Source organism: Seriola lalandi, unplaced genomic scaffold (genome assembly GCF_002814215.2).
Source record: "Seriola lalandi dorsalis isolate HSWRI2012SDOR001 ecotype SW California unplaced genomic scaffold, Sedor1 jcf7180002054678, whole genome shotgun sequence".
Lineage (NCBI taxonomy): Eukaryota > Metazoa > Chordata > Actinopteri > Carangiformes > Carangidae > Seriola > Seriola lalandi.
The window spans coordinates 2,615,159-2,626,367 of NW_019525231.1; the positions used below are offsets into that span (position 1 = coordinate 2,615,159).

Genomic DNA, 11,209 nt, shown 5'->3' on the forward strand with positions numbered 1-11,209 from the left:
ACCTAACTTTTTTGTCTAAATGAATAGTCTGGCATGTTATTTTTATATGTGGTGACATCTGTTGTTGTTTGTGTGGGAGTGTTCAACTCATCTTGGTACCTACAGCAAGATCATCAGTGCCTTCTGGTGACACCTGGGCCCGGTGTTCACCAGCCTATAATCTAGGTCCCGTTACCCATTCTCTCTCTCTCTCTCTCTCTCTCTCTCTCTCTCTCTCTCTCTCTCTCTCTGTAATGTAACAGCCTTAGTTTCTTTGTGTTATTCTTTGTTTATTTTATGCTTTCAAAAACACTCACACCCACATTCACACATCGTGCACCTCACGCTGATCTTATTGACATTCACACTGATTTGTGATTCTTTGTTCAGAAGATATTTCATTGATTTGTGGTAAATAAACTACTTATGTTGATCTTTAAATCGATTCATCTCCCTCCTTGTCATGGCTGAAAGAGCCAGGCTCTGACACAAAGAAATCACAAATAATGATTTGTGCAAGAGATTAAGTGAAGTAGTCTACAGTACTAATGACAGGCACACCCTCTCATTTATGTTAATACCTTGTTTTGAAATTTGTTAAAGCATTTGCCAAAAGAAAAGCTGCTGTCACACACACTTGGTTCAACCACCAAAGTGATATATCAACTTTCAACAAACTTCCGTCAACTTAATTTGACAGTAAACTTGTAAGAGGCTAAATGAACACAAACACAGTACAGTGAACTGTTAGGACAATCCCTACATTCTCAAATTTACCTCCCTGTGAAGATACATTGCTCGTGTTGTTACACCCAATAGATTCCACAGACAAACTGAGAAGTTACAGTCTGTATGCTTTTAGTAGATGAAAGGATTTTTCCATGCTAAACAGTAAAGCACCTTGAAACATGGAGCCCAGTAATAAGGCAGCAATACAGCAAAAAGAAATCAATCTATGTATTAAAACACAGGCTGTTGACAACTGTCTGTATATTTGCTCTAATGCGGTCTAATCATTTAATGTAAAACACAGTGGTCAATTCAAATGGTCACTTTGGGAGAATAGCGGTGGTCCTGATGTTGGCAAATCCATCGCTATAGACTTATCTGTATGTTAAGTGGAACGAAAACAATACTCACAGAAGTACTTGAATGTCTCTTCGATCTGCTCGTGTGTGAGTCCCAGAGCGACTTCTGGTGGCAGCAGGGGGGTGTGAAGCCAGTCGTCATTGTCGTACCCAAACACACTGTCTGCTCGAAGAGTGTAGTTGGGCCGAGCCTCTGATAACAGGCTCACTATCTCCAACTCTGGCAGGTCTGAACAGAGGTCTGAGCATGGGGAGGGTTTGGGTTTCAGTGTGTGTATAAATATTTAAAAAACTATATAAATAAATATAGCGTATGGGTTTGGGGATGAGGAAAGAAAAACACTGAAAGGAAGAAACACTTTAACATTAATTTCGAGGCTGATATGTCACCTACAATGGCACACTGCCCTCTACTGATGAATGTAAGAACCTACATCATTCTCTTCCTCAAGTTAATTCTGTACTAAACATAACTGAATTAGTCATTTGCAGATTCATGAGTAAGAGAAGTTTTCGTGCTTAAATTTGAATGAGCCTCATTTCCTCAAAAAAAGATGACTCAATGTATCATTCATGGCCTACGTACCTGTTAAAGTGGATACATCGTGGCAGGGCCGTTGTCCCAGGTCCCTGAGGTTCCCAGGTGAATCAAGCTGAAGAGGCAGGGGGTCCACATCCAGGGCCCCCGGCGCCTCCCCCCGCCCCTCATGGAGGGAGAAGGCTGAATGGGAGTCCAGGTGGGCCTGTGGGGGCCAGGAGGGAGGAGAAAGAGGAGCAGGAGGTGAAGAAGAGGATGGAGGGGAGGCAGGGTCAGACAGCTTGACTGGGGCTGGAGGGTTCAGTGTGAAGGCAAAACTCAGAGCTGGGTGTCCCACTGTGGGACTGAGGCCCCCTGGTGGCTCAGGGAGAAAACACAGGCTTCCAGGGCATCGGGCTCTGACCGCCTGCGATGAATACGGCTAGAGAGAGGAAAGTAGAAAAAGAAAAAGATGGAAGAAAAGAAACATTAAGATCTATGTGCAGGAAAGTCTCTAATATAAGTATCATGCAGCCCTACTGCATGATACTAATACTACAATTATTTTGCTGAGTATTGCAATTTTGGCAAATAATATTCCTATACTGTAATTTGATATGAGGAAAACTTCCAGTCTTTCAGATTCAACATATATAAACAAAAACCATGACAATACTTGACAATTGTGTTTGACAATGGGCAAGTTAATATACCCATAACTGGTCAGAAACAACTACGTAACAACTGACTTAGCCTTTTTTTTTGTTATTTGTGCAGCCCTACACCTCTACTCTAGCAAATAAAGTGTCATATTATTATTATATAAAACGGCAACTCCAATGACATAATGTATTGTATAATGCATACAGTCATACAGTATATACTGTATATATATATATGTACTGCATTGCCTCTCCTCGCAGTCAATTTTAAGGTTATTATTCTCACAAAAACTCCCCCACAATTAACAAGAGAAGTCACAAATGAAGAACAACATGGTTAAAATGAACATACTGAACAACACTAAATTTGTCAGGCTCTATTTCTAATACATCTACTTAAGTAACTGAATAAGATTCATTTATCTTTCAACAGATCCGAACTCTCCCAACATCAAACCTCTTGTGCGATCAAAGGGTCTTTCAATAAAAACAAAGCAGGGCCTGGCCTCCTGTCTGGGTTTCAGGGTCACAAAGATAAAGTTACCACAGCCTGAAGCTACACACAGATCAGGTTCCTCAGCATAACGGTAAGACTCCTATAAACACACACAGCATGAGCAGTTCATGGTATATGAATTACACACAGAATCGTTAACACTTCATGCACCATACAGTATGTGCACTTTATGCCACCTATTTTATACATTGTCCAACACGTAGGAAATTAGATTTTTTTTTATTTATGTTGTAAGATATACAGTTTCTGCATCGGAACATGTAATGTATATATTTCTTCTTAATAGCTACAGTGTCTCACTGATTTTTATATAAATAATGAAAATATTCTCACACAGTCCAAAACCTTAATGCTTTACCTAGGCTGGGTACAAAAGTACACTTGATACCTCGACCCAGTTATTGCAGTCAATAAAACATGCTGGCCAGAGGGCAGAGGGTTAGGCCCAATTAAAACAACAGCCACTTGACAGCCATGATAAGTACAGAACTGGCACATACGCACATGACACACACGCAGCTCGAGACTGCAGCTGTGCACACACCCACCTGACTACCCATGAGTGAACCCCCCAGCACCAGTATCACTATCACCGCCACCACCACCAGGGGCCCTTTTATTTCCCTTCATCCTTGTTGGTCTCAGTCCATCCAATCAACTGAGTGTTTTGGTTTGTAGCCAACACTTCCCCATAAATCCTCTCTCTCCAATAGATGTCACAGGGGTCTCACCACACACATACACTTCAGCTTTTATGTTCACCCGCTTCAGGCCCACCATTTCTGGCAGTAAATCTATAGTATGTGTGATGTGAAGACTCACTTACTCTCACCCACAGCAGAACACTCACTTATATATTCGTATATTAATATCTTAAATATATCTTAAACAAAAACAATGTACTCATTGAGAGAAAACAAAACAGGCATGTCCAAGATATTCACATTAACACTCTGTCATCCCCAATTTAGCAGTTGGTGAAGCACACAGTTGGTTAGTTAACCATGCAGCCAAGCGAGACTCTGTCAGCCACTTAGGGGTGACACTAGGGAAAATCGTTATTAGCCATCTCCCACTTCTTTGTATTCTTGTCTTTTTACTGTGCTAGGCAGGACGCCAGAGAAAAAAAAGAAAAAAACACTGTCAGCTGAATAATCAGCTACAGCATCGTTTATACAGAACATAATGGAGCTGCAGAGAAGATTAGCGCACCATCCTCAGAAACCGCAACAGAAAAAAAAATGTCCAAAACAGACTTAAAATGCCGCCAGGGATTTTTGAAAGTGTACTGTAACCAGAATAAATGTGACGTTAATCTAACAAAAAATAAGGGCTGATGCCTTATGCTACTGGTTTAAAGAAAATCCTCCCTCTGACCTTGGAGTCTGGACTGGACCTTAGCTGAACTCAACAGAGGTAAAGGGTGTTTGAAAAGCTCTGCGTTGGTGCTCAGTGCAAACAATGCCCTTCCAGGAGGGTGTGTACGTGAGCAGAGGCACACAGGAGTGAAAGAGACACGGAGGGAGGAGGGGGAGGGGGAGCAGACGCCTGCATTAAAGGGGTTGAAGGAGGGGTACATTTGAGACATGGCTACTTAGCAAAGAGGGGGAAAAAGACACTAAAAGTCTGTCAGTAGCAGGTTGAATGAGTCACATTCTGCAAGATAAACAAAAGGCTCTTTTTCTATCTGTTCTGTGTCTGTGTGAGGGGCTCTACAACACTGAGTTTATAGCTGCAGAAAACAGTAAAAACTGTAAGTGGTTCATTCATGTAGCAATATCCAAATTATATTCTGTGGCTGGGACAATGTAGCAGTGTTGGTCATCTTGAAAATAATAAGTACAACAGCATATCTCACAACTTAAAATGAATAGTAGCGGAACTAAGGTCACATGGACTAAAATCAATATGGTCCCAATCTCCCCTTCCTGAGTTACAGCATTGAATAATGACCAGAAGTGTTTTTGCGGAACATTATGATGTCACAATGAAGATCTTTGACCATTCAGATATAAACTGTTATCACGTCAACATTTCATCCCACTAGGCCAGGGGTCCCCAAACTTTTTCCTGTGAGGGCCACATAACTTTTCCCTTCTCTGATGGGGGGCCGGGTTCAGTTTGTAACAGAAAAAGTGTGACAATCGCAGGGGTGCCTAAACGTAAAAATTTATTGTTTTCCAGAAAGCCACACATAACCAAATAACCCTTTCCAGGTTCTTCACAGAAAAAAAAGTCAGGAAATAAATAATAACACTATTAATGAAATAAATAATAATAGTTCAGGGGGCAGGGCCAAATGTGGGGGCGGGCCGTATCCGGCCCGCGGGCCTTAGTTTGGGGACCACTGCACTAGGCTTTTGAGTTAAATTGTGTTATAATTAGTGTATGAATTCATGAGTTATGGCCCAAAACGTGTTTTGTGAGGTCACGGTGACCTTTGACCTTTGACTACCAAAATCTAATCAGTTCATCCTTGAGTCCAAGTAAATGTTTGTACCAAATTTGAGGAAATTCCCTCATTGCATTCACGAGAATGGGACGAACAACTGAAAACATAACAATAAACACGTGTCGCAGCTTCGTACATCTCTTAAACTGGTATGTGATTAAAAATGTATTTAGGCAAGAACTACTTTTCAGAAGTACTTTGGTCCAAAAAACTGAAAATGAGTTTAAAGGCAGCCAATTTTAATGAGCACCTTTTTCCCTTAGCATTTCTTTTTTGAATTTATTTTTTTATCAAATATTATTTTTCATCACTTTTGCTTTAATAGTACAAAATTGAGAGGCAGACATGAATGTGAGGAAAAAGACAGAGAGCATTTGTAAGCATTCTGATAATGTTGTATAGATAACAGTACGCTATTATACTGGCTATACAGTTTAACACTGTCATCTTCAACAAACTTTTAGTGGCATTTTCCTTCCACAGAAATATGATTGGAATAAAGCATGTCACTATTCACAAAGTCAGACATCTCTACTGAAACATTTTTAGTAAAGTCATGTGCAATTCCCTAATGTCTAACTAACTCGCTAGTGACTATTTACTGTACTTTAATCTTTTCCTCATCACATCCTGATGTTTGGCTTCATTTCAAACTCCTTTTAACAGCTTGTTATCCTCCACAAGTTACACTGAACTCAATCAAGGCAGGCTAAGCAGTGTTCACACATCTAAATAATAAGCTGCTCAATTCAGAAAGTTTGATATGTGCAGGAGTTGATAAGTTGCAAATGAGTCATTGCTTGAGCAAGACCATTTATTCTGCAAGCAAACTGAAATCTTTCAACAATAACTTTTAATTAATCAAATGAATATCTGGCAGTCTGCATTTCCTTCATTTTTACTTGTTTTTGAAATTACAATTAACTAACAGGTCTGACTAAAAGGATCCTCTATATAATGCAAAATAACAGAAGTGGTTACAGGGAATGAGGGGGAAAGTAAAAACATCAATTTTCTAGGCTTATTGAAATAACAGTAAATGAACAATATTGAATAGAAAATGAGGCTAACTTTGAGTCTAACTTCCAGCATGTACTACACTACATAGACCTTCAGGCCACTAGAAAATAATGCACACAAGGTCTGGATGATTGCAGATATTTAATGATTAAATGTCATTAGCGTTTTAGAGGCTGGTCTAAGAGGTTCTGCTCTACTGGACAGTTCAGTACAAACTACTTCAGACAAATACCTCATCATGTGATAATGTAGGTAGCCATATTGCAATGTGTGATATTACAAAGCCAGCAAAACAGAAAGTCGTCAAAACTTTAACTAGACAAGTTCTTTAAAAGCTTCCCATGAATTTATCGACATCACCTGACTTATCTGTGGAAAGTGCCAAGACCCAAACATCAGGCTGGAATAAATATTTGAACCTCATCAGCTAAGAGGACAAGATGACTCAAGAGTGCATGAACTGTCTGTTACAGCACAGAGATAAGTAGATGTGCATCAGTTCATGATCTGAGCACACCATTAAATCCACAAGCTATTCACAATACCTGCAACCTCCCTACACACACACACACACACACACACACACACACACACACACACACACACACACACAGCATCACAAGACATTTATGGATCAATTTAACTGCAGTATGATGTTTGATGAGTAAAGCTATCTGTCTCTCAGTATTGCCAACCAATACAATATTCTGCTGCTCAGGTTACAATATCTGTGACAGTCACACCGGACTGAACACCGCTGATCCTTTACTCAATTTTAATAAATAAATAAATAATAATAAAAAAACTAACTAACTAATTAAAAAATTAAATAAATAAAAACCCAAATTAACAGAACAGCATGTGATAAAAAATTGACTACATACTGCACTGCAAGCTTTACAAGGTGATAAAGTTAGTTAGTTAATTTTGTGATATCAATCATAAATGAGACTGAGGTAACAGGTGACAACTGGGAGCTGTCTAAGCCCTGGTGACATCTCACCAACTTTATTCAAATTATGTGTCTCTTATACCATAAATACAATTAATAATTGATAATAATTTTTCAGTATCAGGCACAGGTCTGCATAATGCAAGCACAAAGCCCACATCATGACAATAGGCAGGATGTGATGTCAGAACCAAAACAAATATTGAGCTACATTAGAGAGTGCTGGAAAGGTACGGGAAATGGACTGATAAAGACGCAGCGGCCTACATGAAAACGAACAAAATGGGAGGAAAGGAGTGATGGAACTGATTAGTGTAAATATTGATTAATCTCTCAATCCTGTTTTTAAATCTATGAAGTACTCATGTACTCACTCATAAAATCACAGAAAACAGTAAAAGAAAAACTTTTTTTTTTAAATCACATTCAAATTGCTTGTTTTGTCTGACCAACAGTGCAAAATCCAAAGATATTGTTTACAATAATATAAAAAGCAACCAAGCCTCTTGAGAAGCTGGAATCAGCAATCAGATTTTTAGTCGTTTTGTGTCATAAGTGACAAGCAATTTATCAGTTATTAAAGTTGTATGTGATTAACTGACTAATTACAGCGCTAGGAAAGAGTATGGTGTTGAGATGAGTTGGAGGAGAACAAATAGGAAAGACAGCTTATCAGATAGACAGTATTAGACATAAAATAGATGAAGAGGAGGAAAAGAGCATGGGAAACAACAGGCCGGTGCACAGGGGACCTTAATGTCACCCTGACAACTGGGAGAGCTATATCTGGACAGCAACTCCACATGAAAAGAAAGTGGTCACAAAAAGCCAAATACCAGTCACTCACTCTCTTAAGGGCGATCTACTCTGCACAGTCACTTAAATCTGATCCAGGAGCTTATAAGGGGCACACAAAAACTTTGGTTCAAAACTTCTGACCTGTACGCCGACCTGATCACCTGGTATATCTTTGACATTTATGCAAAAATAGCAACTTGTCTAACTATGAGTTAAAAATTAAGCAAATGCATAGAGAGTCAGGCTGCTGAGTTACTGACTGTCATGACCCTTAAAACAGCGATCCAGAGGGAAGGTTAAAATAATTATCCCCGACTGCAAATTCCCATCGGCAAAATCAAAAGCTTTAGGCTTTAAAGAGTGCCGTTATGTTGCTGATACAGTAAAACATTAGGAGGGGACTTAATGCAATGCTAACCTGCATTTTGAATCCAAATGAATTAATTTTAATATCTTAAAAAACATATTGTTGTCTTTAAGTAGCAACCAGGTTGGCTTTTTAATCCGACGTCTGCTGCAAAATTCCCTCTCTTAGACAACCCATAGTCCTGAGTTTTGAAGAACAACCTCTGAATGAGGTGGGAATAAAATGGGAAAATGATTATTTGCCCAGTAGATATTTGATAGCACGTCTGTTTCTCTACACTTAACCTAAAAACCTTCACTGATAAGTGATTAAGTTGAACAAGCAAAAAAAGGTAAAACAATGTTTGAAGGTACAAACTCTTCAGTCAGCATCATCTACCATGAATGCCAGTGTCTTATATTATGAGTACTATTACATAACTTCTCAAACTAATTGTGTTTTCGGTATTTGTTGTGTTGTGTTCAGAAACAGCTGAACGTAAAGCAGGGGAGCTAAAAGAGGAAGTCTCCTTCACATTGTCACATCTGACTGTTCAGAGACAAACTTAAAACTTCAAAAAGTCAGAACAGAAAGGGAAATCGCCTCAGGACATCTAATCAGCAGGGTTGGTTCAAAGGTACAAAGACACAAGCCTGGAGCAAAATTTAAAAATGACACACATAAATTATTTACTTGTTTTGCCAAACAAAGTGGCACAATTAGGCAGACAAAACATTCTTTCATTTCGTTCAGCTTTGTTGACATGACAAGTATTAGGAGGTCGGAAAAACAAACAGGCAAAAGCTTCTGTGCTGGATCAAGGCTAATCAACACAGACAGAGTCCAGCAACCGACACAGAGACAGCATGCTAAAATGCTAATAACACTGGACAAGCCCACCAGCTTTAGTACTTATTAAAAAACTGAAACAGACTTACCGTGCTGCTGCAGCAGGTATCTTAGCATGTGATGATCTGTAGAGAAGAGGTACCGTCTTCTTTAGTATATCCCCATCAAATTAAATCATTTCTGCTGCTAGTGCTGTTTTACTGGCCGGCTCCTGTCCTGAGCGTGTCCTGTCATAAAGAGTGAGGGAGAGAGCAACAGTGAGGCCGGGGGGAGGTGGGGCTGAAGGAGGAATGAGAGAGGAGGAGGAGGGACATACGGAGAAAAGGCGTGCTGGTTTATTATGGTGTGCCCGGGACACAATGAATACACAGAAGCAACTTAAAAGAAGAACAAGACAGTGATCTGTGAGTGAGCAATCGTCAGGGTTATTGTGATACAGCAGCAGGTCAGGATTTCCCTCTTCCTGATGGACACATTCATTTGCATCAGTCACTGCAAAGCTCCTCTGGTTTCTACTGTACAGCCAAATTAGATTTACAGCTATAGTTCAGCCTTTATCACAGCAACAATGCCGAGTCTGTTTTCCAGCACCGCTGTTCACCGATTTACAGACAGTAATCAGTGATTATGTATAAATGAAGAAACTACACTTTTTTTTGTCAAAAAGGCCTTTTCTACATTGAACAGATTAATCTTGTAGAGGTCTTATCCTCTTTACACATTTATGGATGTGTCGTTTGTTTGACTATAACATGAAAGATTCCTCAGACTGTCTTACCTTGGCATTATTTGGACCTGAACTTTCAATGACTGTTTACACTTGGAGGGAATGTACAGTATATTGACAGCAAGTTTAAACTTCATCTTCGGGGAGTAATGAAAACACAGATATTTATTTATAGACAAAAGCAGTAGTGTGTGCAGAACAAATTTAACATGCAGCTCACAGAGGCAACTACTGTTGGTTAAATCTGGCTTAACTTAATGCTGGGGATAAAACACTGTACTGGTTCAGTCACAACAACAAATAACTGACAAGAACACTGGAAACATATGAAGACAAAAAAACTAACACCAATACTATCCAACTGTCTTCCCTTATGTTCTGCATAACCATCACACTGACGTAGGACAATCTGGGTATTTTCACAATTTTAACAACAATTGACATTTGTGGTTAGTTCTGGTCTACATGTTGACACTGTAATTTTAGGTCAGTTTCATTTAAGGATCGCATGTTCACTAAAAAAGGGAATTGTACTTTCTTATGGATCTTCCCCTTGTTCTAAAATAGAAGCAAGACTGCCACCGCCTCCGTTATCTAACATGAAACCTGATACAGCCATGATATCACAAGAAACAGCTAAAATATTCAATTACATCACACAACATGTTGTCCAAAAAGTAAGGAGCTTGAAATTCTTCAACTATGCTGAACTCTCTGAGCTGAATTTGTTCTTTAAGGAAGCACACATTTGTTTTTCAGTCTCTACGATGAAGGACAGAAATGTGAAAAAGATCAAGGGAGATCTGCAAGAAAGTGATGCACTACTATCCATTTTTCTACTGAGGCTAAAATTACGATTGAAGTTAAAACTGAGAAAACATTGTAGTAAGATTATATAGAGGTGGAAACAAACTCTGTCAACTGGATGTTGATATGCTGTGATTTAGCTCAAACATCTGTAAGTAAACTGAAAGCAAGGGAAAACAGAAAGAGATAACAATAATGACGTTGGTAAGAGTATGTAATTTGTATGTAAATTAAAATGAATTTAATTCTGTATTTTTTTCCGGTCTGTACTGTATTGTTTATGCTCAAGCAGGTTTTGAACACTGTGTCACATAAAATGGTCTCACAAGACTCTGCCATCCAGTTTTGTTTTATATAATCAGGAGAAATTAACCTTTAAAAAAATAGAGGGAGAGAACAAGTGACCAGTGTTTCCTCTAGGATTTTTCAGTGATCATATGAAACCAGTGTTTCAGTGCCAGTGCCAAATTTATTCTTTTTTAAGGATAATTAAGT

At 39.0% G+C, this 11,209-nt stretch overlaps 1 long non-coding RNA gene across 2 annotated transcripts in view; it reads right to left on the reverse strand.

Moving 5' to 3' along the window:
* Positions 1 to 1,890: 1,890 nt before the first annotated feature.
* Positions 1,891 to 11,209, reverse strand: part of LOC147818211 (uncharacterized) — a 15,139-nt gene continuing 5,820 nt past the window's right edge. Inside the window, exons 3-4 of one of the 2 annotated variants that reach the window (XR_015438205.1) lie at positions 9,270 to 9,459; positions 1,891 to 2,026 (exon numbers count right to left, since the gene is read on the reverse strand). This is a non-coding gene — a long non-coding RNA (uncharacterized LOC147818211). The remainder of the gene's footprint in view (positions 2,027 to 9,269; positions 9,460 to 11,209) is intronic. The other variant, XR_015438206.1, reaches the window with a different exon arrangement.